The sequence below is a fragment of the Meriones unguiculatus genome, chromosome 2 (assembly GCF_030254825.1).
Source record: "Meriones unguiculatus strain TT.TT164.6M chromosome 2, Bangor_MerUng_6.1, whole genome shotgun sequence".
Taxonomy (NCBI): Eukaryota; Metazoa; Chordata; class Mammalia; order Rodentia; family Muridae; genus Meriones; species Meriones unguiculatus.
The window spans coordinates 49868745-49891486 of record NC_083350.1 but is presented as its reverse complement, the minus strand read 5'-3'; positions in this window follow the sequence as shown (position 1 = coordinate 49891486).

Here is a 22742-nt window from a genome sequence, read left to right as displayed (position 1 = left end):
AGAAGGAGAATGAGGGAAGGAAGGAATGAAGGGAGAAAGGAAGGAAGGAAGGAAGGAAGGAAGGAAGGAAGGAAGGAAGGAAAGAAGGAAGGAAGGAAAGAAAAAAGGAAGGAAAAAAGGGAGGGAGGGAGGGAGAGAGAGAGAGAAAGGTAAGGAAGGAAGGAAGGAACTCAAGAGACTCAGAATCTTGCCTAGGCTGGTCTGGAATCCTCCCATCTCAGTCTCCCAAGTGCTGGAATTTCAGGCATGGACCACCTTAGATGAAAGAGGTATGTTTTCACTGGCAGAGGCTATCTTCTAGGCCTTAACCCAGCCTTCACCCCAGCTCTGGGCCTACAGGAAGGTATCCAAAACCTAAATATAAGAAGGTATGAAGAGAACTCAGGAAACTAATCATCCATCGATGCAAAATCGCAAGAGGTTCATCTTGGCCATTGCGCAATGGGGTCACCCCTGCTGGTCAGCAAGGAGTAGCACCGGGAGACAAAGACCTTAGGTTTTTAAAAGACAAGGTGTGTGGAATTCTAGGGGTTGCCTTCTTGACAATTTATGATTGGATGAGGTATTTAACTTTTAAAATAATTGGTTGGTTCTGGGCACCCTTAAGTCTGGTCAGCCCTGTCGTAAATATCTGATCTTCAAGTCAGTTTGGAATTTCCTGTCATATGAGATATAGCTACAGTTAAAGGTGGGAGAGTGATTAACTCATCCCGTGTCTGTTCTGAGGAGTGGGTGTTACAGGCTTTGGATCAAAGGTCAGGAGAAGGATTGGGGCCATTTGGCCCAGTTTCCAAACAAAGCTCATCTCACAGGCGCAAGCCGGTGATTTTCTCTCCATTTAGTAGAGATCTCTGCTTGTTCTCTTCCTTATCTCTGCCCTCACAGATGGCTAATGTCAGGAACTTTCACATTCCTCCGCTCTCTGGAGAAGCACTAAGAGGGTTTAATTAATATGGGCCTAAAACTTGAAAATATAAGGCAATTAAAGAAACATAGGTTACAAAGTTAGTCTGATTCTTTCAAAGAGAGATAGGAACATCTCCACCTTTTGCCTGGAGTGGACCTGTTCTTTAGGAAGGCACTTGAAAGATGGGGGCCAGAGATTTCCTTCAGCCTTGGTGGGTGATTAGAGTGCCTCTCTTTTCAGCATCTACTAGGATGCGTGATGCCTGGCCCTTGGCCTTGGGAAGCCTTGGCTGGCTGGCCCACATAACTTTTTCTCTGTCTTATCAAATAGATGACCAAGCTGCTTGCCCACTTTCTTAGTCACTTTTCTATTTCTGTGATAAAATACCACCACCAAAGCAACTTATAAAAGAAAGCATTTAATTTGGAGCTTACAGCTTCAAAGGATTAGAGTTCATGATGCAGAGCAAAGGCATGGTGGCAGGAATAGCTGAAAGCTCACATCTTTATCCTCAAGTAGGAGGCAGAGAGAGACACTAGGAATTGAAGAAGTATTTTGAAACCTCAAAGCCCACCATAGTGACACACTTCCTTCAGCAAGGCCACATCACCTAGTCCTTCCCAAATAGTTCCAGCAACTGGGGACCAAACATTCAAACATGTGAGCTTTTGGGAGCCATTCTCATTCAATCCACTATATTCTACTCCCAAAACCTCCCCTCATAGGCTCATGGCTATATCATAACAGAAAATGGATTTAGTCCAACTTCAAAAGTCTCCATAGTCCTCCATAGTCTCAAAGCAGTTTAAAATTCCAAAGTCTCTTCTGGGACGCAAGGCAATCTCTTAATTATAACCCCCTATAAAAATCAAAAAAGCAAATTACATTCTCTCAACATACAATGGTACAGAGTTATACATCACCATTCCAAAAGGGGGGAAAGGGAACGGAGTGAGAAATGAAAACCCAGCAGGGCAAACTCCAAATCCTGTCGTTCTATGTCTGATGTTAAAGGACTTGCCAGCTGTGCCCTTCTGGACTTCCCCCTCCATCTCCACCACCTTGAATTACATTTGCAGCACCTCTATTTGTTGTTGTCCTCTATTTGTTTTTGCAAACAGCAAAATTCCTCAGGCCTTTTCTTTGTACAAGTTGGGGACTTCTTTGGGTGGGGGTCTCACCCTGAGGGCATCTTTTCTTTTATTCCATTTCTGAATAGGCCTTTCCTTAATCTTCTCACCTCTTTCAGCACAAACCTTGGCTCCAACAGTAAATCTGATGTTCTTCCCCCTTCCTCCAGACTGTACATTTTGTATTTCTTTTAGCCCTGCTTGCTCCTTTTCATTGTGTTCCTGCATAAGAGTGATTACTAATAACCACACAACAGAGTCAATATTAGGCTGTCTTGAAATCTCCTCTGCCAAGAACATTAATCCAATACCTTCCAATTTAGTCTCAGGCAGATTCTCAGGCTGAGAGCAGAAAGCTGATGCATTCTTTGCCAAAACAGCACAAGAATGGTCTCTAGCCCAATTGCTAATATTGTTCCCCCTCTGAAACTGGGCCTCTTGAATTGGGCCTCCATAGTCCACCTTGCTCTCAGTGCTATTGTCTTTTAAGCTTGTACTAGAATGACCTACTAAGCCTCCATTACCCTATTCTTTTTTCTTTGTTGTTGTTTTTCAAGTCAAGGCTTCATTCCTTGGCTGTCCTGGGCTCTCTTTGTAGACCAGGATGGCCTCAAACTCAGAGAGATCCACTTGCCTCTGCCTCCCTGAGAGCTGGGATTACAGGCATGTGCCACCGTGCCCAGCTTCATCACCCTACTCAATTGCTTTCCTAGTCCAAAATCCCAAAATCTTCCATATTCTTTCAAAATCCAGCATGGTTAATCCTGTCACCCTGATACCAATTTCTCTCTTAGTTACTTCCTGAGTCTGGCCAAAGTTCAGCCTCTTTGAGGGAGCAAATAGAGAGCCAAAGATGAAAGAGATTCCAAAAATGACCTGTTGGATGGAGGCCTTTGCAAGGCTACCCTCAGGCTACCAGCTGGGAGTGCTCAACCAAGGATGACCACAGCAATTCTGCAATTTCCAGCCAGTTTGAGCCCTGGCTGCCTCTCCTACCAGGAAGGTGTCAGCAGTGAACAGGAAGAATTTCTCTATCAAGTGTGACTTGGGGTTGGTGATGAATACCAGAGATGGTGGGATCAGCTAGAATAACATGTCACATGGTGGGCTGCGTGCAGGAATGCTGGATTGGGTAACTGGCAAATTGAAAGGCTGCTTCATACTATAATGGTTAAAGAAAAAGGGAATTATCTCATGCCTTTCTTTTCGTCTATCAAGGTGTCAGCGTATGCTAATTACCTGGCAGAGACTTCAACGGGAACAGGGAAGAACAACTATTATATTTCGGAGGAAAGATTTATCTTGTGTTGTTGGCGCCAGTTGGAGGAGGAGGTGGGGTGGTAGGGGGGTCAGGGAGGCAAAGCGAGAACTGTTGCTTGACTTGAATGGAATTGGAAATGGCTTTGAACTGAGCTTTCTCTCCTAAGATTAGAAATAATAAGCCTCGTTGAGAGAGGCTTTGCACTGCGTCGTGGGCCAGGGAAGGACACAGTGTGGGCAGAAACCTAACCATCCAAGGACTGTGGGGAGGGCTTAGGTGGCACAGTACACCTGGAGGTGGGTAGGGGCTCCTCCATCAACCCACTGGTTGCACTAAGAGGCTATTTGGGGTGGGGGTAAGGAGTACAGGTTTGAAGACCAGGGAGCCCTGGCTCAGAGCCAAGATTGGGAAGCCAACATTGGTTGACTGTTGCATCTGAGGGGGTTCTCTGCTCGGGTGTGAGGAAGCCCTGGGGTCTGGTAAACTAACTTCCATGGATTGACAGGGCTGCTTATGTTGAATCCCAACTCTCCCAAGCTCTTCTCTTCGGGGTCAGCTGAGTGGTGGAACTGGTGAGCTGAAAAGAGTCTGGGAGCAAGTGTACAGACTGTAATGGCAGAGATCTGAGTTCAAAGTTACCCTTCAGGAACACTTACCAACTGCGCAGACCTGCTCCAGTTCTCAGTTAAATACAGCAAGCACTGCGAGGTTGTTAGATTGAACTCAAAGCATCCGGTGCACAGAAGTCCAGGGAGTAGAGGTTCCTAAACAGTGGAGGTGCTTTCTAAACGCCGGCCATCTTTTCCAGCTGGACTCGATTCCATCCTGCCCTTTGGCCCAGAGTAGAATTAAGGACAGCTGAGGGAGGAACAGGGTGCTACCAGGTGGGCTGTGCGGCAGGCAGAGGCTTTGAGCAGGTAATGGCTGTCAGAGACCAGCAAATCACAGGTGTCTTGGGAACAACAAGAGTTACACTCAGAGACCAAAGAACAAACATGCAGCACAAGACGCTTTGCCAGAACTAAGCTGTTTTGATCGTTCCCGGATGTGACATGTATCATCACATGAGAAAGGCGAGCCTCTTGCACCGAGACTCCTTAATTGACTCCTGCAGGAGTGGCGCTGGGCTTGAGGGGGCTGGGCCCAGAGCAGCCTCCTCACGCTGTCCGCCTCCCTGTGGCCCCTGGCAAGCCTTCATCAGCCCAGGCACTCACAGTGGGTGAGGGAGGCTCACGACTCCAGATGCCCCCAGGCCCAGCCTCGGCCTCTAACTTCCCAGGCCCCTTCTTCTGCCTAGTTCCTGGAACCCAGGCTGTGTGCCAGTCTAATTGAGCTTCTGGACTTTGCCAAATGCACCAGGCTCTGTCTGGCCTCCAGGCCTTTGCATATGCTGTCCTCCCTGCCTTGGATCCCTCTCCTATCCTCCCTCCCACCCACCTGGCCAGGGATGACAATTGCTACTTAATAGCAAGAATAATAGCAGCTTACCTTTATTGAGCACTTACTCTGGGGAAGTCCTTCCCAAATGGTTTCTTATTTAAGTCTTACAACTTATGAGGTAAAAACAATGGCAGTTGAAATGTCCTGCTTTCTACCCTTGACCAGGAACTATGCTAAGTGCTTTGTGTGAGTTAACACAGCCCCACAGGGAAAGCTGCCATCATTGTTCTGATTTCTCATGTAAGGAAACTGAGTCATAAAAGAGGCCAAGGCACTTGGCCAAACTCACCAAGCTCACCAGCTCAAAGCAACAGAGTTCAGACTGCAGCGCCACCCCAGAGCTAAAGTTTGTCACTGCCATCCCACCTGCCTCTAGTACCACCTCCTTCTACAGCGCTGGGTCAGGACCTTTACCTTGAGGAGATCATTTGTACATTCCCCCAGGGCCTGAAATGTCTGCCATCAGGGACAGGCTAGCCCAGCACTTCAGATCCCAGCACCTGGCATGAAGCCTGGCTCATCTATGCTGAAAGCTTGTCTGAACCCTGCAGGAACAGTCTTTCTCTGGGTTTCCCCTTTCAATCACAGGACTATGAAATGATGAAAATGCAATCGCACAAAATCTCATTTCTCATTTTTGCATATATCTGAGTCTTGTTGTTATTTTGAGACAAGATCTCACTACGTATCCCACGCTGGCCTGGAGCTCTGTCTTCCAAGTTATGGGATTATAGTCATGAATAATGACGTACACAGCTTTTGTGGGTTGTTGTTGTTGTTGTTGTTGTCTTTTTGTTGCATCCATGTGAACTGATATAGAAAAGGCAGATGGTGAAACTTTTGCAGAATGGCATGAATCCTATGGCGAAACGAGGAAGTGCCAAGTGTGCAGGCAGCCTGGCACTCCTGCTCCTTTTTGAGATGTGGGACTGGGCACACAACAGGAGCCATGTACCCACTCTCCACTATGGCAGATCTGAACTTAGAGTTCTTGTGGGACAAAGGTATCACCACATTTACCTTGGCTACATGTTCAAAAGGTCAAGTCACTGACAGAGCTGGGAGCCAGAGGGCCTAGAAGAGAGTGGGCGGGCTCCAGGCTCCTCTACACCTGGTTTCTGTGCTTAGACCACCACACTTTTTTGTTCGCTTTGTTTTGTTTTCTTGAGACAGAGTCTTGCTATGTAGCTTTGGCTGGCCGAGGACTCATGGTGTGGCCCATACTAGCCCCCAACTTGCAGCAATCCTCCTGTCTCTGCCTTCAGATGGCTGGGATTACGAGCATGAGCCACCGTGCCTGGCTTCAGCTTAATTAAACTCTTTCCACCAGAGCTGATTTTCCCACTGCCAAATGTGGTGTTGCTGGCCAATGCCTCTTCTCTTCACAATGTACAAACAATGAGGAGCTGCCAAAGAAATGGGCAGCTCAAAGGCAAGTGAGGGCCTGGGCACAAAAAGGGCCATCCTGTCCTCACTGTCTCTCTGGATGAGGTGGTCTTTGCAGGGCCGTGCCTCCTGCTGGCCTTTCCCCCAAAGTCATAACCCGCACAAGCCTCAGCCTGCAGTCACTCTGTGAGGCAGTGATGGAAGATTGGGGGAGAAGCTCTGACAGCCCTCATCACTGCACCACGGTCCCCGCCACCCCCCAGGTACGCAGCCTGCCCAACCAGGCCGGGAGGTGTGCGTGCCTTCCTTTCCTTACCAATAAAATGTAGATAATGATAATACCTTCCTCCCAGGCCTGTGGTGAAGATCAGATGAGAGAACGCAGGGAAAAGCGACTTACATGCTATAAAAGACTCTGACAAATGCTCATTATTTCTTTCTATTCTTCTCCTGGAATTTATCAAACACTTTATGGGCCCTGGAGGTGTTTTTTTTTTTCTTCCTCCCTCTATCTCGCGTGGATTTCTCTGGCCCACAATTCCTTTGTCCTCTCCTGCTGTACCATAGGGAGGAAGGGTAGACCACTGCGTAGGGAGGGACAGGCTGGCCCATGTTTGAATCCTGGCTTGATATCTTTCTAGGCATGACCCAGGGCAAAGAACACAACTTCCGTGAACCCTGTTAGCTTTCTTCTGTATAAAATGGGAAGAAAAAAATTGAGCTTAAAAGGATGGGGGTGGTCCTTAAGCCTAGGGTTGGTAGAAGGACTGAGATCATCTCTGTGAGACTCTCAATACTGTGCCTGTAACAAGGTGAAGGAGCATCTGCTTTACTGTTCTGTTGTTTACCCTCTCCAGCAGGCATGAGTACCCTCTTTGACTGGTACAACCAATGAAAATAAGCCTTGGACACGATTTTCACCAGCTTCCTTGTCTCCACAGAAGGGGTAGATTCGCTCATTCAGCAAATCCTTTCTGAGTATGTTCTTGGTGCTTGGTACTCCTGGAACAATAGGAAGACTAATAGAGTCCCTTGCACTGGGGAGTCCCGCACACAATGGCGCAAATATTCATTCAGTCTTCATTCATTCATTCATTCATTCATTCATTCATTCATTCATTCATTCCTCAGTTCTCATCCATTTGTAGGGCCCTGATTTGGACTTTGGAATACAAAGCCGAGGATATGGCAGGGAGCGAGACAAGCAAGATCTGGTTAAGGTCCCTTGTTGGCCTCTTCATGACATGTCTTCCCTTTCCTGTCACTTGGCCTCAGTTTCCCCATTTGAATGTTAAGGGGTCACTCAAGCTGATCCCAATCTCCTGGCCCACACCAACATTCCAGGTTTCTGAGCCAGGATAGACAAATGCCGAGTGACACCCCGTCCCTGCTCCTGGCCCACACTCTCACTTGGGTCTCGGGCATCGATCGGCTAGGAGCTCATTAGCGGCCGCACAGCCGTCGCCGCATGTCACAGGCTCTTAAAGTCTCCATTACTGAGGGACCTCACTCCTCTGTATTTTTAGCCTGCATCTGGAGGAGATGGCTGGCATCTCCTGCAGTTATACACATCAGGCTCAGTGCTTTCGACAGCTTCTCAGGCCTCTGGGCACCTGGATGGAGGTGGGGGCTCCAGATCCGCTCCTAGAAATAAACACAGTAGAAGGTGGGAAGGCGGGGTCCTTTCCTCTCCCATAACCCCCCAACCTACTCCCATGGGACTACCTTCCATGTATGACAGAGTAGAGATGACCCCACATTTCCAGGATACCGACAGCTCTTTGGATGATACAGAAAGGAGAGCAGGTGATGCCAACTTAGGGATAAAACCCAGGCCAGGCAGATGTCCCAAAGGATCAGCCACCATCTCTAGCTGCAGACAGGTAGAGCAAAGCTTGCAGAGGCCACCCAGCATGTTGTCATGTCTCCTAGTCAGATCAGCGTTCTGTCTGCCTGTGGGGGACAGAGCCAGCATAAGTAGCCACCCAGAACAGAAAGCCAGGGCGACTCTGCCAGTATGTAAGGGATGAGTTTCTCATACCCCAGAATTCGGGAGATGATGCTTTTTACAGGCACTGACTCCGAGATTAGTGGATCCTGTGAGAGACACCAGGAACAGGCAGAACATTGCCTGCTTAGGAAGATAGGAAGTTAAAAGGTACCGAAAGAAGGGGATCCCTCCTTTATTTGCAGAGAGGATTTCTGCAATTATTTGAGGAGGGGCCAGTCCCCAGCCTGAGCTAGGAATAGAGCTGCGAGCATGTTGAGCCTGGACTTCAGGAAAAACACAAACTCTGTCAAAGACTAAACCCCACCCCCACCCCCTATTTGCCATGTAACCAACTTGCTGGCAAAATAAGGTAACAAGATAATAGCATCAGACTGTTCTTCCGCCCAGCCCCAGTGTACCAGATACGCTCCCTGGGTTTCCTCATCACCTTAGTGAAGGTAGAGCTTTGATGATTATTCTCATCTTACAGATGGAGGAAGTAGAGATCTGAGAGGCCAAGCAAGTCACCCATGTTCACACAGCTGGAAAGCACCCGCTCGCAGGCAGAGATTCTCCTCAGCGTGCCAGCACATTCTCTGCTGTACCAAAGCCAAGGGGAAGAATGCGGTGGGTTACTCGGCAATGGTGTTTTGTTGATGAGAAGGTGGGAAGGACATACACTGTGAGGGATGTCGAGTTTCTGGCTGAGGTGGATTATCTACTTTCCTCTGGGGCTATCTACTTTCAAATCGGGGCTAGATTAGTATAGTGTTGCCTTTGATCCCAGAACTTGGGAGGCAGAGGCAAGAGGATCTTTGAGTTTGAGGCCAGCCTGGTCTACAGAGTGATTTCCAGGACAGCCAGGGCTACAAAGAGAAATCCTGTCCCCCCACAAAAAAAAAAGAAAAAGAGAAAGAAAGAAAGATAGAAAGAAAGAAAGAAAGAAAGGAAGGAAGGAAGGAAGTAAGGAAGGAAGGAAGGAAGGTGGAGAGATGGATGTCACGTTACATACTTGTTATGAGCTTCGTTTGATTGACAAGACGATGAACAATAACAACAGCAAACATCACTGGAACATTTTTCCAGTGCCAGGTGTATTGCCTGCATTGCTTCATTAAATTCTCAACCCTTCTCTGTGGGGTCTGTTCTTAAGTGGATATGGGAATGAGGCTCAGAATGTCGGAGCAATCTGCCTAAAGCTGCCCAGCTAGTAAAGCTGAGGTTTGAAATGTAGTCTGAGAGGGCTGTTGGAGGAGCAGGAACTTTGGAGGCCCTTATCAGAGGGAGAAGCGGAGGGGCTGCATGCTTTCAGGAAGCGCTTAGCGTTTTCCCACCATCACAATGAGGCTAGCAGCTTCCTGCTATTCAGGTTCAGGGAACTGCCCGCCTCTCCCGGTGCCTTTCCTCCATATATCATGGTTCTCCCTCCGCCCCCCACCTCCCACCCCCAATGCCCTAGAGCTTCTACAGGGAGTGTTGCCCAAGAGGAGGGGAGAAATCTGCTATACCTTTGTGCATCTGGAGGGCCAAGAACAGTAAGTGGGGGAGGGTGGTCAGGCACAAACACCTGGAAATTTCTGCCTTGGAGCCATCTATGACCTCTCAACCCGTGGGCTGAGACGCCTTTGACACACGAACGACCCGTTCACAGGGGTCACCTAAGACCATCAGAAAACACAAATCTTTACATTACAATTCATAACAGTAGCAAAATTACAGTTATGAAGTAGCAACAAAAAGGATTTTATGGCTGGGATTCACCACAGCATGAGGAACTGCATTAAAGGGTCCTGCCATTAGGAAGGTTGAGAACCGCTGGTCTATGAAATCACCATATGTGCCTATTTGTTGTCAGACCAGAGCTGCCAAACACAGTTGTGTACTCCGAACCCCACCGGTGCACCATCCATCCATAGACGCACAAGTCACACGGCTAAGCCAGGGATGTTGTTGCCATCAAGGCAGCAGTGACTTCTAAGCCAAGATCAGAATGACAAACAGGGATAGCGTGTTTATTCCGGGGGGGGGGGGGGTTCAGACATAAGGAAACTGTAACTAAAGCACAGTATGATGCAATTCTAATATTAACACAAACAAAAGGGCTGGAGAGATGGCTCAGTGGTTAAGAGCACTTGCCGCTCTTCCAGAGAACCTGGGTTCGATTCCCAGTCGGCAAGTGTCAGGTCATAATCGTCTGTAACTCCAGTACCAGGGCACCTACCACCCTTTTCTGACCTCCATGGACACCAGGCATGCATATGGTACACAGATATGCATGAGTGAAAAAAAAAGGGTATTCACATAAAATAAATGAATTTAAACAAAACGAAAACCTGAACAAGAGCACTTGGAGGCTTTTTTCACTTCCTTAGCCCATTTCTTCTAAGCAGATAAAGGAGTACTCATGCTGGGAAACTTTCATGATGACCCATGACCCGGACCCTGAAGGATGGGTAAGAGCTTTCTGTGGAGAAAAGAGGGAGAGGACCATGAAAGAAAAAAGCCCCTGAGCTGAAGATATTGTAGGATGCTGTCCCTGGGTTAGTTTTTTGTCTTAAGAGAGACAAAGAGACCCTGATATTTCATACTTTTTGATTGTGTCTCATCTGTTAATAAGGATTCAGATAGGAGTGCAGAGATCAAAGGACGGCCAGGGACTCTGAAGTACTCTGGAGGAAATGCTGGGTTTAGGCAGTTCCTTATTTCTTCAAACAGTTCATTTCTTACCCATGTGCTTTCTTGTTGATGCCTTCTCCAGTGAAGCCAGGACTCCTCAGAGCACCCAGGTGGCTGGAGTCCATCTGCATTGCCCTGGCTGCTTGTGACAGGAGATGCCTATGGGCCCCACAGGCTCCATTTTCAGCAGCTGTGACATACTAAGGGTGTAGCTCCTCCCTGATTTGAGGAATAGAGCCTCTGGCCTCCCCAGAGCAGAGTCCAGCCCTGAGATAGTCTGTGTGAACACTGAACAAGAAACCTGAAGTTTGCCTTGCAGGTTGATTGAATTAGCATTTTGGGAGAGTCCCCTTCTTGTGAAGTATATTAAGGATTCATTCCGGCTGGTCCCTTTCTCACCCCGGGCAGGCTCTTTGTGAAGTGCCTCAGATTTCCTAGGAATCCTCAGAGACATTCTGACATTCTGATTGTCGCTGCCAACGTGGGCTACGAAGGAATTAATTGACATGGATGAAACCCTCAATTTCCAAGGGCTGTGTAATAAAATAAAGTTTATTGTATTATTGCAGATTCCACTACTAATGGAAAAAGGGCTAAAGACCGTAATCACAATATGGTGTGTTTAGTAGGGCTTTGATTTCCACAGGCAACTATCCTGAACCACAGAGACTAGAAAGAGCGATAGTAATTATTTATTGAAAAGTTATAGCCGGACATGTTGGCATGCACCTTTAATCCCAGCACTTGGAAGACAGAGGCAGGCAGACCTCTGTGGGTTCAAGGCCAGCCTGGTGGTCTACAAAGTGAGTCCAGGACAGTCGGGCTCTTGTTACACAGAGAAACCCTGTCTCGAAGGAAGGAAGGAAGGAAGGAAGGAAGGAAGGAAGGAAGGAAGGAAGGAAGGAGGAAAGAAAGAAAGAAAGAAAGAAAGAAAGAAAGAAAGAAAGAAAGAAAGGAAGGAAGGAAGGAAGGAAGGAAGGAAGGAAGGAAGGAAGAAAGCGAGCCAGACATTTTACCAAATGGTCTGTATGTTATCTATTCACTCACATACACACACACACACACACACACACACAGCGAAGGAGGTGCTGGATCCGTCTCTGAGGTCTGGAGAATGTGGCAGGAAAGCTGTAAAGCTGTAGGCTGGAATAGACACCCCTGCAGATGAAGCCCTCTGTTCTTAGATGTGAGGGAATATTGAAAGATCTGGGCAGGCAGGGTTAGCCAATTAGCCAAGTGTGGGGCATTCTGGGTGGTAAAGTACTAGAAAAGTTTGTATTCAGACTTGAGAAAACGTTATCATATTTTCCCCTTAGACCCCAGGAATTTCATTCATCTATCTCATCAATCCATACAAAAGAGATCCATCCATTCATCATCTCTCCATGTACCCATCCATTTATCTATCTATAAATCTGCTTGTCCATTTATCTGTCATCTGCCCATCCATTCATTTAGTTATGTATTCATATATTCATTTACTTAGTGAAATCAACAGTGTCTTTGATTGCTTCCCAGCACCTGTCATGGAGGTGAGTATCCACTCTGGTCTGGTCTGGATGTCTGTCACTTAGCAGGTGGGAGAGAAGCAGCAGAGAAACAGTGCCAGCTCTGTAATTTGTAGAACTTCTCCATCTTTCTCATCTCCACTCTCCCTCTATGGATACTGAAGATAACATTTGCAGGCCATTGTGAATTTAAAGGCAACACATTTAGAAAATGCTTTGGAAATAGAAAGATGTTGTATCTGCTTATGTATCATCATCATCCTCACCACCACCACCATCACTATCACTAGTAATGAAGCATATTCTGGAAACTGAACTATCCTTAAGTTTGAGAAGTTACTTCCATCACAGAAATCCTGAGTATGTTCAAATATGGAACTTGGTACGGTGAAATTCCTGAACTTCATATCATAAGGTTCTTCAGTTTTACAACAGTCACATCAATTTCACATGCTCTCGGGGCTGTGGTATTGGGCAGTGGAACTGAAAAGGGGCCTTGGTAAAAGGCCTGCTCAATGATGACGTACCAAGTGTGTCATCACAGAATTCTCCAGGCTAGTCTCTGTCGGCTGCAAGGGCAGACGAGGAGATGCCGTATGGAAATACGTTTCCGGAAACTCGGGAGAAGATGAACAACGCAGTTCCAGCGTGAGCAGGAACCACAGGAAGTGCAGACTGTGATGACACTGCGCCTGTCAGCTTAGGTGAACGTGTGCAGCAGTAGCAAGCAATCCCCCAGCCTCAGCGCCCTTTGACAATATTACTACGTCTTCCTTGCATGTCTCTCTTGGGTCAGCAGGAGCTCCGCTCCAAATTTTCTGCACTCTGAAACCCCAGGCCAAAGGAGGACATGTTGGTTCCTTATAATCTTTTTTTATTATTTTAAATTTTTATTTATTTATTTCATGTGCATGCCTGTGGGTGCACACATGTCACAACATGCATATGGAGATCAGAGGATAATTTCCAGGAGTTTGTGGATCCTGGGGTCCAATTCAGACAGTCAGGGCTGGTAGCAGACACCTTTACTTCCTGAGCTGTCTCACCAACCCTGATTAGTCTGGAACTTGCAGCAATCCTCCAGTTTCAACCTCCCAAGTGCTGAGATTATAGTGCTCAGATGGAATATATAGGCCAAACTTGAATTCATGGTCTCCGGTCTCATTCTCTTTATAGTTCTCCTATTGGTGTGTCTATCAGGGCTTGCCATGATGCTTTTAATTTGTTGGTCTTGGTTGTTATTTGGTTGTTTGGGGACAGGGCCTCCCTGTGTAGCCCTGGTTAGCCTGGAACTTGCTGTTTGTTTTATTGGCCAAAACTAATCACATGGCCAGGTTGGACACCATGAAAACAATATCCCACTGACATTTAGAGAGGATACCAAAAGATGTTTTGAGTAGTCTAATTTTCTTTAGACTGTACCTGCATGAGATGCCATTTAGCACCTCAGAATGGCTTGAAGGAAGGACCTTAGCAGGCCGTGATAGCCGCTCAGGTTACTCAGCTCCCCTTCGCGTCTGCTTCTTCCCCCAGGCTCTCTGGCTTCTACTTTCCTGCTTGCTATTTCCTCATGGCTGTCTTCCTCTTTATGGTGTCTTTGCCCTTTTCTTTTTTTCTTTTTGCATGTGCATATCTGTGTGGTAAGCATAAGTGTGTGTGTGTGTGTGTGTGTGTGTGTGACTTCTTGTGTGTGTTCCTGAAGCTGATGTCAAGTGTCCTCCTCAATTTCTTTCCATGCTATATACATTGAAGGAGGATCTCTCCTTTAAATTATTTTGTGTGTGCGTTCCTGCATGTATGTACAAATACCATGCATGCGTGTGTGTGGTGCCCTTGGAAGTCAGAAGGTGTTGGATGTGGCAGTTGTGAGCCATTTGATGTTAGTGCTGGGACCCAAACCCAGTCTTCTGCGTGAGCAGTAAGAGCGCTAGGGCCTGAGCCACTTCTCCAGCCTTGAGACAGGGCCTCTAAGCTAATCTCAGAGCTTGTCCTTCCAGTTGGTCTGGCTAGCCAAGGATTCCCCATCGGCACATCCCACGTTAGGATTATAGCTGTCTGCCACGCCCCCTGGCTTTATAGGTGATCCAAATTCCAGTTCTCATGCTTACGAGACAGCACTTCACCTGCTGTGTCCTGTCTCCAGTCCCTAGTTTTCCTTTATCTAATGACCTATGCCATGAATTAAGCAGAACTTTTTAGTTTTAGAAGTTCAAATCAAACCTATGTAAAGAAAGAAGGTAAGTTTGTTATTTTTTTCTCATTGCCGTGACCAAACACCTGACAGGAAGCAGCTAATAGAGGAGGGATTTCTTTGGCTCGTGGCTTGAAAGGACGTTTCGTCATGTCAGGCTGCGGATCCTGGCTGTGTCAGCAGAACCATAGGGATGCTCTCTCACAACTGGGTGGGTCAGAAAGCAGACCGGGCAGGAAGTTGGTCCTGCCCCTGTGACCGGCTCCCTTTAGAGAGGCTCTGCTTCTTGAAGGAACCACACCCTCTCCAAACAGCGCCACCAGCTGGAGGCAAGCGTGCAGACGCTTTTAGGGAGCGTCTCACATTCAAACAGGAAGAAGTTCCGGCCAGAACACGAGGAGTCAACGGGTAGAGATGGCTTTCAGCGGAGCTTGCCCTAGCGGTTCTCTTATCTAATCTCTTCCCAAAGTACCCTCACTGGGCAGGCTCTATCACCACTTGATGACCTGGCTCCCAACGGCCATTTCCTTCTTCTTTCAAGGGAACCTAATATTCTAGTTGAGAATGCGGCCTTACCTGCAGTTAGGTATGGTATAGGTGTTAAGTCCTGGCTAACAGATATGAGCAAAAGTGACGTGTGAAGCTTTTGTGCTTCCGTTTACTGTTGCCTCTCCCTGGCTGCAGCTTGGCTTCAAGGAACAAGGTGAGCTCATCCAAAGACGAGGCGAACCATGGAGCCGAAGGTACCTGACATGCCACAGACTTGTGTAGGAGAGGACCACCACAAACACTGGGGAGAAAAAGAAAAAATTAACTTTATCCTGCCTGAAGTACTGCTGTGTGGGTCTTTGTTACCATAGCCCGAGTAGACGGAATTTCAATTAATTTACTCTCCAGGGATAAAATTTGCCAACTAACTCCAGTGTAGTGGTGCAGACCTATAATCCCAGCTCAGGAGGCTAAGGTGAAATTGCAGGTTCGCGGCCAGCCTGGGCTACAGTGAAGACTGTATTTCAATAAATAAATAAATAAATAGATAAATAAATAAATAAATAAAACTAAAAAGAGAAAAAACAAACAAACAGAAAACAGCTAACTGGCTGGAGATTGGAGCCCTGTGTCAGAATCCAGCACTAAAGAGGTAAAGGGACTAACCCTACAGAATACAGGGGTGGGTGTCGTCACTGGGGAAAGGGGACTTACGCACTGGGCAGAAGGCCAGAACTGGCCCCTACCCTTCAGGGGTCTCATTTCCGTTGTGCTTGCCTGCCGAGAGTCCCTGCAGAGAAAGTCTTGCTTCTGATTGTCCCAACTTGGCTTTTTTCTCTCGCCAGGCACCTGGAGGAGGCTTCCAGTCCATGTGTCATCTGCTAGGCACCTGGGAACAATGGGGGAGGGGTGACCGCGGTGGGCAGAGCCCTGTGTGTTTCCAGTGTCTTCAGAGCCCTGTGTGCCTCTCTGCTGCCATGAGGCAGTTTTGTGAGGTCTAAAGGGAACCAAGGAAGCAGCTAACGTTTTAGTCCATTTGGGAAGCTATAACAAAACACCATAACCTGAATTGCTTACAAACAGCAAAAGTAATTCTTCACAATTCTGTAAACTGAGAAGAGAGAGATCAAGCAGCTGATAAATTCAGTGTCTCTGTAACATTCCATGTCTGCTCGGGGTCTGTTTTCATGTTCTTGAGTGTGTCTTCTCACTGTCTTCACATGGCAGAAGGGCAAAGAAGCTTTCTGGAGCCTCTGTTAAGGGGTACCAATCCCATTCAAGAGGGCTGAACTCTTGTGATCTAGTTACCCCAAAGGCACCACTTCTAAACACCAGTGCATAGATATTTTATTCATTTGTGTTGTTTTTGAGATAAGGTTTCATGTAGCCCAGACTGGCATGGGACTCCCTGTGTAGTTGAGAATTACCTTGACCATCTGATCGCCCCTGTCTCCACCTCCCTGGATTAATGTGGTGCTGAGGATTGAACCTGGGGCTTTACACGTGCTAGGCAAGCATTCTACCTACTGAGCCACCCTCTTAGCCCTTGGTTTTCAATATGTGAATTTTGGAGGTGTTCTGGTTAGGACTTGACACAACTAGAATCACCTGAGAAGAAAGCCTCATTGAAGAATTATTTAGATTTGGCTGGCCTTCGGCCATGTCTGTGAGCTAGGTGTTATAGACAGCATGAGTGCATTTGTTTCTCTCTGCTCTTGACTATATGTGTGATGTGACAAATGTGAAAATCCCTGACTTGACTTCTCTGAAATGATGGACCATAACTTGAGACTGTAAGTCAAATAAACCCTTTCTCCCCAGAGCTGCTTTAGGTCAGGGTATTTGTCATAGCAACGTATGATCAGCAACAGGAAGGAAGCAAACGTTTAGACAATAACATCTTGGGAATGGCTGAGGGCAAAGCGGGTCTGGTTGGTGGCATCTGTACCTGTGCCCTCTGCCTGCGTCTGCACTCTGTCTCTGCCAGCGATCATCTCTGCAAAATGACACCAGGATCCTGGTTGGGTCATCTTTTCTGTGCCAAAGGCAAGACAAGTCTTTTAAATTTACTGCAAACACTCATTGGGGATGGACTAAAGCGTTTGTTAACTCCAAACGTCGGTAAGTGTTGATAAATAAAGCCATTAAAAATGTGTTATGGCTCTGACACTTGGCGTAACATCTTTCCTCCTACTTTTTCCCCATGTAACATTTACTTTAAATGGCCCCAGCCAAAAGCCAAGCACCAATAAAACTGCCCCGCATCTCCCCGGAACATCTTCATTTGTGAGACTCAGGTTCTGCAGTCAGGGGCGCGGGGGGGGGGGGGGGGGAAGCAGCCACAAGGAGGCCCCACTGTTGTGTAAACTGCAGATGCTGTAGCTCCTGTGGTGGAGGCCTAACTTTACAGCACATTTGCAATTTTGAAGCCTCAATTGCTTAAAAATATTGTAACTGCTCCTCAAACAGGAAAATTGCCTTTAGATTTCCCTCTGTGTTTAACCTCAGACCGGCAAGAGATGGTCTTCACATTTCCCCAGCAAATGAAAATCACTTTTGGATTGAGATTGCTTATGGATAGTTCCCACCATAAGAAAAAGAAAATCTATGAACAAACACAGCTATACATTCTGCGCAGGCCTGTAATGTGGAGAAAGAAATGCTCGCTTTTGTCCTATACAGCCTTGGCGTGAAGGATTTAGGACTGAGACAAGGAAAGACAGTTTTGAATATGAGGTGCAGTCACATCTGAACTGTTGCTAAGGGAAGTACTGTGGCGCCTGGCGCTCCATTTTCCTAGGGCCAGCCTCCTGCAAAATTGGCATTCCTTTGGCACTTTTCATATCAAAAATCCCTTCTTCCTGTAGAGGCTCAAAAGCTTTCAAACCATATCTTTCCCCTCAATCAAGCTTATAACTCATTCACACTAAAGTATGATTGCTTACACCTTAAAGGGAATGAATAGAAACTGGGAAATAGTTTACTCAAAGGAAAGAAGTGACATTGGAGAGATCCTATACAATAATAGTCCATTAGGGGATTGTTAAATGGGAGCCCTTTTCTGTCTACTCATGAGACTGGTGGCTGTTCTGCCTTGTTTTTGAGACAGACTCTCTTGTAGCCAGGGATGACCTTGAACTTCTGATCATCCGGCCTCCACCTCCAGACTGCTGGGATTCCAGGCATGCACCACCACTTCAGGTTTAGGCGATGCCCTGGATCAAACCTAAGGCCCCCTGCATTCTAGGCAAACACTCTCCCAATCAAGGATCAGTGCTGCCCAGCCCAGAAGACTCATTTAACTAGGATGAGTTTGCCTTTTCTCTCTCCCCTTCCTCACATCCCAACAGCAGACCACACTGAGAAGCCAGTGCTCAGGACAAGAGCTTCCTACAAAAGCGAGAACGGAGCCCAAGAAGCAACAGCCACAAGCATGGGTCCGCCGTGGAGTGCCTGTTGCATGCCAGGGGCGGACAGAGGTACTGCTTTGGACACTATTGTCTTCCCAGCACCTCAGTTAGGTGGTAGCACAGTTTCAAAGACAGAGGCGGCTCTTTTTTTCTGTCACAGGTCACACATAGGAAGGCACGGTACTGGGCTATCAGCACAGGCAGTTTGATTTCAGAGCCTTCTGTTCCGAGTGAGATTAGATTAAAATAAGCATCTAGGGCAGGCTTTGAGGAGACTACCTTTAATGTGCTCTGCACTACCCGAGAAGCTGTGATGAGGGGCAGGGAAGAGGGCCAGCCTCTTGCTGAGCAAGAGGAGCCTCGGGTGAGGGCAGCTGTAGTGGGTCACCCTGCTCTTGCCCCTTTCCTCCTCAAAGTCCCCCTCCCCTTACCAGCAGACACCAGAAGCCAGCAGGCTGGCTGCGCCCCAGGCAGGCTCTGGTCAGGAAGAGGGGATCTTTTGTGAGCTGCGGGCCTGGTCTCTGTTAATGCCAATTAGCGTTTCCGCCTGCTTGGAGCTGCAGGGCCAGCAGGCTTCTGTGATCCTGGTGGCTAGGGGTTCTGGCCTAGAAACGCTCCTAATGTGGGACGAAAGTCAGAGAGTCCGAGGGGAGGGACTTTGTCATTGAAAGGAGAGGAAACAGGGTTTCAGAGAAGCTCCACGGGGCCCTGCAGCCTCAAGAGCACAGCTTTCTGGGGCCAGAAAAAGAGAGAGAGGAGAGAGGAGAGAGGAGGAAAAAAAGCAGGCCTGCCTCCAGCTGGCCTAGTTGGCCTCCCTGTGAACCAGGGTCTGGCTTCTGAGAGAGAAGGCAAGAGAGAGGGTTCCCATGCTCCTGGACCTGTAGGAGACCTCAGGACAAGCAATTCTAGGACTTCAGCTACTAAAGTTCCTTGTGGGTGCAAGGAACGTCAACATCAGAGTCCCCAGGATATGTTGTAGTCTGCTTGGGTTGGTGTGAATAAGTGACAACTTATAGCAGCTTGAATGCTTAGGACTGGCCTCCTGGGAAGGATGTGGCTGAGGGTTTCTGAGGCTTTGGCCCCACATCAGCTTCCCCTGTCCTTTTCTGACTGCCTGTCCCCCAAGTGTCTCTCCTGGACCTTCTACACCCTACCTGCTGTGCTCCCACCTGTCCCTTTTGCCCACTTCTAATTCCACTCTTGCCCTTCGCTCTCTGCAGAAGCTGCCTGGCTGGCAGGCCCTCCAGGAGGGTCATTCTCCTTTCTCCCATTTCTAGCCCTCACTGAGCTGGGCTGCCATGCCCTCTGCCTTCTGTGGGAGGGCTCTCCCCTGTGTCACTGGCAAAGCAAGCACACGCAGAGAGCCAGGATCTGGTCATTGTCTATCCCCTCCCTCTCTGCTGGCTTCCACTCTAGCCAGTTGAGTGGTTGTTGTTTGGTGAGTCATCCAGGAGCACCAAGGGAATGGTTTTCCAAAACTGTCACCGTAGCTTCATGGAAACCACTTGGTCTCTCTCCATCTGTCTGTCTGCTGTCTCTATCTAGGTGTGTGTGTGTGTGTGTGTGTGTGTGTGTGTGTGTGTGTGTGTGTACAGGCTAGAGCACAACAACCTTGGAAGTCATCTTAAAGAATGTCAAATGTCATCCCCCTAGCTCCCACCCCTGATCCCTTTCTCTTCCTTTCTTGAGACATGATCTTGCTTTGTAGCCCCGCTGCTGCCTTTGAACTTTCAATACTCCTGCCTCTGCCTCCTGCATTCTGGTGTTGGAGATGTACCCCATCACACTCAGCTCTACAAAGTCTTTCTAAGAAGCACATGTAGGGACAGGGACAAGGAGGTGGTGTCTGCACCTGGAGAGCCCCTAATTTGGTCCATTTCTTGACCCAGACCATTTTTTCTGTCTTGCACACTTCACTTGCTTCTCAGGAATTTACCCAAACTCCCAAGGCTTTCTAAAGGAGGAATGGACAATTTTAAGGTAAGAGAACACCTGAAGAGTGATAGAGGTTATATACTGGCTTCCTACATCCCAGTCATAGCCTTCTCTGACACTTCAGGACAATACTTCAACCTAGAGAACAAATGACTTTTTTTTTCTTTTGTTTTGTTTTGTTGGTGGTGTTGGTGGTTGGTTTTTATTTTGTTTTGTTTTTAATTACAGAGTCTCACTATGTAGTTCTGGCTGTCCAGAACTCATTATGTAGAACAGGCTGGCCTCAAACTTACAAGAGACCCACCTACCTCTGTTTCCCAAGTGCTGGGATTAAAGGCATGACACAACACTTGGATCAAATGACTACTTTTTTTTTTTTAAACAAAAAAGCTTGCTCTCTCTCCAGAGCCTGAAGTGGGTAAGCAACTGACACTTGTTGGCTTCATACTATGTTTGTCACCTGCAGGGAGGGAGATTTGGGGTCATTGCTGTGCTTCCTGGAAAGAGCCTTAGGCTGCTGCATGCTGAACGGCTCATCTGTGGAAGAGGTTTTTCTGCTTGGGTTGAGATTGGATACCCTGGCTCTTATACTTCAGCCAGAAATATGAACGCATTTGGAACCAGAGAACTTGGACTGTCACAGACAGCTCCTATTTGTTGAATAGAGTCACTGACATCTTGTAGCCTTTATGGACAGTGCTACAATTATTCCAGCTGAGGAAATAGAAGCTAAGAGGGGTTAAGTACTTGACCAGGAAAACACAGAAAGAAAAGAGCAGAGCTAAGGTTTGAGTGGAAATCTGTCTGGCTTCAGAGCTCTGGGGTTAGACAACAGTTCATGGGCATGACTCTTAGGACCTCCTCCACCCCAGTGTCCCCAGAGCTGCAGCTGAACTCAGCCACTTCTCGGGTTCTGAGAACAGAAAGCTAGAGTAATAGGAATCTAGGATCCTTGAAGCCCATCTTAAGGGGCCTTATGATGTCAGAGCATTGGTGGTGGGAAGGATCTACGGGGCTTTCTCCCCACCCATTAGCCATTTCTTTGTCATTGGAAGCTGGCAGAGGGTGCTTTGCCAACAAAGGTATCACAAAAGCTTTTGGCCAGCTTGTCACCAATCACTCCCTGGGAAAGACTGAAAACATGGGGGAGCTTCATGGGACCAATCATTGGGCTTATCTAGAAGGTGCTTGATCTCTGCACATGTCCTCCTCACAGCCTGAGGCACGCAGGAAGATGAATGGTATTCACCCCTTCCTTGGGGCATCCCTGACTGCTCTAGCCTCCTGTCCTCACGGTTTGCAGAAGAGAACTGTACCCGGACGACCTCTTGTCACATGGCAATCTTGTTTCTCCAGTTGGCTCATCAGCCTCTTGATGGCAGAAGACCAGAGCTGAGCCCTCCTTGACTCTCCCAGGACACTTAGTGAAGGGCTGTGCTTTCTTGGAACTCAGTCATTACTGGATGGCTAACTGGAAATCCGCTAGACTAGTAGTTCTCAACCTCGAAGCCATGACCCCCACAGGGGCCATATATCAGATATTTACATTTACATATATCAGAATATTTACAATTCATTACAGTAGAAAAATTACAGTTATGAAGCAGCAATGAAATAATTTTGATGTTGGGGGTCACCACAACATAAGGAACCGTGTTAAAGGGTCGCAGCATGAGGAAGGTTAAGAACCGCTGCTCCTGACTGTGTTCACGGACTCTCACGTGCCTGTGTTTACCTCTCCTCCTATCCATGTATATGTATGATATATGTGTCTGACATATACATAGGGTACATGTGCCCACGTACGTTGAAATGGTTCACATACTTGTATTATGTGATTTACCGGATATTAAAAACATATTGAGTATAAAATAGACTGTCCCACCCCAGAGCTAGGAAAGAGACCATTGGAAGAGCAGTAACAACATGTGATAATATATGTCTGTATTCTCATTCCTAGGGAGCTAGAATAAGGAGGATCATGAACCTGAGGCTAGGCTAGCCTGGGCTATATATCGAAACCTTACCTAAAAAAATAACAGCCTCCACCAAGGTAAAGAAACAAAGTACGATGGGAGTACATGGCAGAGGCACAGCTAACTCGGTCCAGGGAGATGGACCAGGGAAGGACTAGTGAAGGAAGGAAAAATTGACTGAGACTTGGAATCTGTTGGGGACTGAACCATCCCGCCTGAAAGATGTGTCCAAATCCTGACTCCTAACACCTGTGAATGTGACCTTATTTAGAAATTGGGCCTTTACAAATACCATCCACTTAAGAGGAAGTCAGGCTGGATGAGGAAACACCTTAATCCAAAAATCAGTGTCCTCTGGAAGGACATCTGTCTGGTCAAAGACACAGATGACCACATGACCAGAGAAGCAAGGCTGGGTGATAGTCCAACCAGCTGAGGGCAAC